Raw genomic sequence first — 7741 nt, 5'->3', positions numbered from 1 at the left:
AAATGGATCTTTGACAGGTACGATAAACCAATCAGTGACGGAAGTGTGGACTAAGGCGACAAAGGAAAAGTTGAGTGAGTCAACTGAGTCATCTGCGTTGCCTTTGACGACATCGAAGAAGGAATCGTTGACGGAATTATGGACTGACATTTTGACGGAATATTTGACGGATTCAACTGATTCGTCTATGAAACCATTGACGGAATTGACTAATAGGGAATTGTTGACGAAGTCATGGACGGGCGCATTGACAGAAACGTTGAAGGGATCAGTGAATTCATCTGCAGAATCCTTGACAGTGTCAATGAAAGAACCGTTAACGCAATCGTGGACGGGAGTGTTGACGGATAATTTGACTGAGTCAACTAACCCATCAATGAGACCTTTGACGGAAACGAAGAAAGAATCGTTGACGGAGCTGTGGACAGACGCATTGACGGAAACTTTGAAGGGGTCAGAAAATTCATCTATGGAGTTCTTGACGATGTCAATTAAAGAATTGTTAACGGATTCATGGACGGGAGCGTTGACGGAAAATTTGACAGAGTCAGCTAACTCATCTAGGAAACCTTTGACGGAATCGAATACAGAATTGTTGACGGAATCATGGACTAGCGCATTGACAGAAACGTTGAAGGAATCAGCGAATTCATCTGCAGAACCCTTGACGGAGTCAATGAAAGAGCCGTTAACCCAATCGTGGACCAAAGAGTTGACGGATAATTTGACTGAGTCAACTAACTCATCAATGGGACCTTTGACAGAAACGAAGAAAGAATCGTTGACGGAGCTGTGGACAGACGCATTGACGGAAACTTTGAAGGGGTCAGCAAATTCATCTATGGGACCTTTGACAGAAACGAAGAAAGAGTCGTTGACGGAGCTTTGGACAGACGCATTGACGGAAACTTTGAAGGGGTCAGCAAATTCATCTGCAGAGCCCTTGACGATGTCAATTAAAGAATTGTTAACGGAATCATGGACGGGAGCGTTGACGGAAAATTTGACAGAGTCAGCTAACTCATCTAGAAAACCTTTGACGGAATCGAATACAGAATTGTTGACGGAATCATGGACTAGCGCATTGACAGAAACGTTGAAGGAATCTGCGAATTCATCTGCGGAACCCTTGACGGAGTCAATGAAAGAGTCGTTAACCCAATCGTGGACGGAAGTGTGGACGGAAAATTTGACTCAGTCAGCTAATTCATCTATGATATCTTAGACGGAAAAGAAGAGGGAATCGTTGACGAAGGTCTGGCGCTTTGACAGAAACGTTGAACGGATCAGCGACTTCATCTGCGGAACCCTTGGCAGTGTCAAGGAAAGAATTGTTAACGGAATCGTGGACGGGATCGTTGACGGACATGCTGACGAAATCAACGAAATCTCAAAGAAATGCTTAACGTAATTGATGATGAAAGTTAGCTGTGATGCCATAACCTTGTGCAACTTGTTTTGTCTAAGCGTGGCCGCATTTCTCAGAGGAATATGCGGAACCTTGCTGCTATTGCAGTGTAGAGACAGTGTCGAGCATTGCAATGCAGATGCGATACAACCAACAGTGGGTGGATACCGAAAGGTGCATTCCTGTCATGCTGCGGCGCTTTGTATATAGGGTAATTTCTTTCACGAAAATAGCTTATGCTTATAATTGCACGTGGTTCCTTTTATTTCGGCCTAACATTGACGTGCCGATTGTAGTGGCGTTGTAAACTGGTAGTAAATGGCATGAGTCATTGTGTATTGTGAGTGTATAGAAAGTGAATGCCGAAGCTGGAAGAAATAGTTTAATCTTTGTTGGGCTCTACATTATATACCGCGCGTTTTAATCCCAGAATTATAAAGCAACCCCAGAAGTGGACAAGAGCAAGGAGTACTCGCAAGGTTGTCTTGCAGGTAAGAAGATGCACGATGCCTTACTCCACCTCCGAATCTCGGACAATGTGTTGAAAGCTCTATCTCGTGCTCCTTTGTCATCAGGCTTTTGTGGGGTGTGGTATGTCTCCTGAGCACTGGAGAAATAATTTCTACACCCCTGTTACTTCATGAAGTGAAAAAAATGCAAAAATATTTGGATATAATTTCAATATTGTGCGAAGGAGGGTCCAAAAATATTCTATGGCTATGGGCCTGGTACGCTGCAGTTTCAGCTGTGCATGTGACGCCATCTGGGAGTCGCCTCGTCCAATAACGTAGGTTTAACTTTGCGCAACGACGCGCTTGATCATACGGCCATGTGTTGAAGGCTACACGTTCGTATTAAGTCTTTGTACTTCCCCTGAAAGCGCTTGTACGGGGCTCTGAATTTGGTTCATGAACGGAGTCATTTGGCCCATGAATGCATTATAACTTTTCTTCCAGCCTCTTTTCAAGGTCTTGTAATGAGTCTGCTTCATTAATTTTTCTTTTCACCAGAGGCGGGCGAGACTTCTCGGTCACCATTTTCCCATCCCCTTGAACAGGAGGCGCCGCATATGGCGGAGGGACTGGTTTAGCTGCCGGATGTGCTGCGCAGGAGGGGGCCACCCTGGCTTCTGCTGCTGATTCGACGTTGTCTTGCGTGACCTTTTGATTCACCCCCTTTCTTTTTTGTTTTCAGACTCCCTCGTCTTATATTTCTTGATTTTAGCCTGGGAGACCCCTTTATCGCAGCTTACGCTTTTCTAGTCCCCGTGATACTCCGCATCGACCACGTGTTGGCGCGTCCCCAGAACCGGAGCGTCCCCTAGACTGTGACCTGGAGCGTCTCCAGTAGCGGAAATTCGAGCGCCCTCGCTGCTGCGATGGCGCACCCAGGTGGTAGGTACCAGCATTGGGAAGTAATATTCTCTTATATGAAAGCCTCCTTCTCCTATTACTCTTCCTTGCTTGACCTTCTGGTGCTATTTGTGGTCGTCGAGTGCTGTCGCCTACTGGGTGAATTTTCACTTCCATTGTTTCCCTTCCACCTCGTACGGAGTCCTCTATATTTCCCTTCAATTTCGGGCGGCCAGCGGGTGGCCCTTGCTGCATAGTTGTCACTTTACCTCACACAAGTGAACTTGAGGTGGTCTCTCCATTTCGCAGCTCCTGCACTTGAGCTTGACACCATATAGAAGACTACGTGGCCGACAGTTTTGCCGTAATGGCCGCCTAAAATTCCCCATAGTCACGATTTCGAGGCAGAAAGGTCGTCGGTGTGACTCACACATACTTTGGACTTTCTTTCAACTGGAAATTGCATTCATAGAAGGTACTGAATCATTTAACACCAACTTGAATATTCTGCGTCAAACCGGTGACCCTCAGATTTTATCCAAATTGTGGCCATGGGGTCGCTTCACTTCGATAACAGATATATGGCAGATATATAGAGAATCTAAAGTATGGTTACCAATAGAAAGGCTGTGTGCTCACTGTTGCTATGCGCCTTAGCACGAAGTACCTATTTTATTGAATTTTGTTTGACCTCAGACAGACGCGAACATGGAAGTAGTAAACAGTAAGAGGTAACGCTCTTAAAAACTAAATGCCGCACTGCTGGGACCTTGACGCCATGGCATATGTCTAGCGCAACAGTGTGCTCGCCATGATGCCGCCCTCCCCGTTCGATTAACTCCCCCGGGACGCGTATTTCCAAACCATATCCCATAGGCGCACTGGAGCAGACGACGCTCTCAGCGAGTTATACGGCGATTGTTGCTGAAAGGTCTCTCTGAACGCCAACCTAAAGGTAACATACATACACTCACTGAAGGCAGGAAATGATTACAGTGAAGGTAATTGCTTAGTGTAACCGTTGCCATACCGATTGTTACAGAATGGCGTCTGTCAACGCAACCTAAAGGTAACATACACTCACTGAAGGCAGGAAATAATTACGGTGAAGGCAATTGCAAAAAAAAAATATTCAGGAAAAAATTACAACGCAGGAGTCGAACAGATGTTTCAGTAGCATCAGTGCAGAGATGGGTGGTTTAAGATGGTGGTTTAAGGATGGGCAAAGTATTAAGACAAGACTGTCCTCTATCACCGCTGCTGTTCATGCCTTATATGATAAACCTGGAACGGAGGATACAAGACAGTTACCTAGGTTTTAACCTGTCATATAGAGTAGGTGGAAAGGCAGTAGAGCAGCGACTCCCCGGTTTGATGTATGCAGACGATATTGTGCTGCTAGCTGAGAGTCTGGAAGAATTGCAAACTCCAGTTAAGTATTGCGCAGACGAAGGGGACGCTCTAGGCTTCAGTTTTAGCGCACTTAAGTCGGGTCTGATGATTTTCAACGGCTCAACTAATCAGGGTCTTAAAATGCAAGGCCATGAAATACCCAGAGGAGCAGAATATAAATATCTGGGGGTATGGGTAAGCGAAGGACTGGCATACATTGGAAAGCATGAGCAATCACTTAAGGCCAAAGGGCGAAGGAATGCCGGGATAATAAAGCATAGCGCATTGTGGGGATACAACAGGTATGAGGTTTTGAAGGGTATTTGGAAAGGAATTATGGTGCCCGGACTTACTTTCGGAAATGCGGTTTTGTGCCTAAAATCAGAGGTACAGTCTACATTAGAAATAAATCAGAGAGCCGTTGGACGATTAGCACTAGGCGCCCACGGCAAAACCACAAATGAGGCGGTACAGGGAGATATTGGCTGGGCACCTTTCGAAGTACGGGAAGCTCAGAGTAAAATATTATCTGAGGAACCCCTGGGGAAATTGGACAGTAACAGATGGGCAGCTAAAGTATTTAAATAACTGTACTTAAAAAGCGTTGACTCACAATGGAGGAAAACAATTAGGAAACTAACTAGTAAGCAACAGGTGAAAAACACAGAAGGCAAAAATTGGATAAATTCGATGGAAAAGAAACAGAGTGTGGAATTATACCGAAAGTGGAAAATGCAGATCAGGAAGGAAGCGTTTTTTTGTAACTCGAGAGGCAGTGCCCTACTTTTTGAAACTAGATCAGGGTGCCTTAGAACACGCAGCTACGAAAAGAAATTTAACAATGAAGATGACGCATGTGCTGTATGTGGTAACTCCAGTGAAACAATTGACCATATTATACTCGAATTTAATGGTATCCATCCGGAAGTTGATGCAGGCGCAGTCACTGTTCCTGAAGCTCTGGGGCTTGGAGATACCAGTGTCCGGGTGAATAAACCGGCGGCGGAAACTAGCAAAAAACGACTGGAAGATTCGTGGCTTAAAAGCAGAGAAGTGACAATGTTATTACTGCAGAAACAAAAATTTAATAATTAAGATATAGGGAGAAAAATAAGCATGATAGCTACTGCTACCACCCCGTTTCAAAGGGGACACTCCTATATTCCAACCATCCATTCCATCCATCCATGGTGTTAATCCACAGCGCCCACAAAAATGACGGGAGCAGTGCTCTTTAAAAGCGTCCTTATTTGTTTAGACAATATATCCACTATTTGTCGCCAGGTGACGCTGCTCAAAGGAATCACGCGCCAGAGCGTCGACTGCTCGAGTGCTCCTACGAGATATGGTTTGGTAATAAGCCGCCCGTACTACGTCCACCGCTATGATCGAGGTTGGTGCGCCCCGCCGCACGAACCGGGGCAATCTGTTTCACGCAGTTCAGAATGGGGGCCTTGGGTTGACGCATCTATTTCTCAAGCAAATTGTGACTAGATTTTCTTTTCTGCGTGAGCAAAGTGACACCTTTCTAAGGACTGTAATCAAATGAGATTACGTGAGTCACTGCCTGATTACGTCGTATCTGCTTTTTCAAAACCGGTGGCATTAAGCCCCTTTTTGCGGGAAGTTGTTTTATCTTTTCGTATCCTTAAGGCAAGGTTCTCAACTGAATATCTGTCAATTGTGCCGCGGAAGAAGTTGTATAAGGATCTGCGAGATGTGTTTTTGGCAGTGCCAGTGTACCGCGCTGTGTATAATGTAGGGTCTGAACGTGACGTTTTGAAAAGGGTAAAACGTATGCCTGTCAGAGCTGGTGCAAAATCATTCTTTTTTCAATTGCATTCCGGCACTCTTCCAGTCAAACCATGGCTGCAGAACAAAGGGATCTTTGTACCTTGGTCTGTTAACTGCATTATTTACAGAAAACCCGAGACCATTGAACACATCTTCTTGGAGTGCCATGACTCAGTTTTCCTCTGGGATATCTTGAAGCGAACTTTAATAAAGGAATTGCCAATAACGCCATTCGGTATCCGATATCTGCCATGCGCCGATATCTGTCATGCATCGAGAGCGTGGTATACCTGAGAGAAATTCTGCGTGTACAAGATAATTCTCCTGTACTAGACCAGCTGGCTTCAGTAAAGCCCTTTTAAACCTAGCGCTTTAGGCAGAACGTGCCTAGTGCTTTTAACATTCCTTTTGTTTTGCTTTATTGTTGTGTATTCAGAGTGTATGCTGTGTGCTTTAAAGAAAAAAGTCGGTAATAAAGAAAAAAAAAGCCGAGGTGGCGCAGTGGTTACGGCGCTCGACTACTGTTCCCAAGAACGCGGGATCGAATCCCGGCCTCGGCGGCAGCTTTTCGATGGAGGCGAAAAGCAAGGCGCCCGTGTGCTGTGCGATGTCAGTGCACGTTAAAGAACCCCAGGTGATCGAAATTTCCGGAGTCCTCCACTACGGCGTCTCTCATAGCCTGAGTTGCTTTGAGACGTTAAACCCTACAAATCAACCAAACCAACCGAGGTTGGTGCATCCGCTTAGTCTCGAGACTGGCCAGCGCACAGTATGAATACCTGCGAAAGAAATTCGAAGCCTGAACTACCGCTCTAGCCCGGTTTGTAGAGCACATCAAGCGACCTTCACAAGTTATGAGCTCCCATCCCATCATTAGTGATATTCGGTTTCTTTTCTACTGTCTCGTCAATTATCTTTCATTCATTGAGTAATCAGGCCGATATCCGCATTGAACAGACCGTAAAAAACGCCCCTGTGATTTTCTTTGTTCCTATCAACGGCAGTTTTATCCATTTGTTTGCTACAATGAGCCACCACTTCCCCCTTCATTAGCTTTGAAAGGAATTGGGGTCTATATTAAAATTGAGGAGGAGGATAACGATCACAATCTCTGAGGGTTTGAGGTCAACACTTAACCCATCGCAGGGAGTAAAATGTAGGACCTTTGGATTGCGAGACGGGTACGCGAGCTACATGCCATGAACGCTGTTTGTTGCAAGCCGAGTAAAAGTCCATACAGTGAATGCGCGATTCAGTCTGTTGTTGTGATTTGTGAAAACGGCACCAAAATTTGGCGTGAAGTCTTTGGATCCATGTGATTGCAGAAGATCTTTATAGAAACAGAACGTGTGCGATGTAGAGAAAACCCAAGGCTGGATTACTTTAGCATAAGGGTGAATAACGTCGGGTTAAGGGTGGATCGTGTTCTGCTATGATCCATTAAGGTTGAATTGCGTGTAACTTTTCGGATCAAGTTTTGTTTTCATCTTAAATACTTTCCTTTCGTTATAGAAACCTTCATAATTATTTGGCGCCAATCCGAACGCTTTTGACCTCTATCGTGACCTGTATCAAGAGGCCATTTAGGATCTGGCGCCGGTTGCTGTTAGGTCTCTGGGGTGATAACGTCACAGTTCTGCTTGACCTATGTTATTTGGCGCCAATCTGAACGCTTTTCACCTCTATCGTGACCTGTATCAAGAGGCCCTTTGGGATCTGGCGCCGGTTGCTGTTTGGTCTCTGGGGTGATAACGTCACAGTTCTGCTTGACCTATGTCATTTGGCGCCAATCCGA

The sequence above is a fragment of the Amblyomma maculatum genome, chromosome 9, assembly GCF_055883805.1.
Source record: "Amblyomma maculatum isolate TAMU_Amacu chromosome 9, ASM5588380v1, whole genome shotgun sequence".
NCBI classification, from domain to species: domain Eukaryota; kingdom Metazoa; phylum Arthropoda; class Arachnida; order Ixodida; family Ixodidae; genus Amblyomma; species Amblyomma maculatum.
This window is presented reverse-complemented; position numbering follows the sequence as displayed.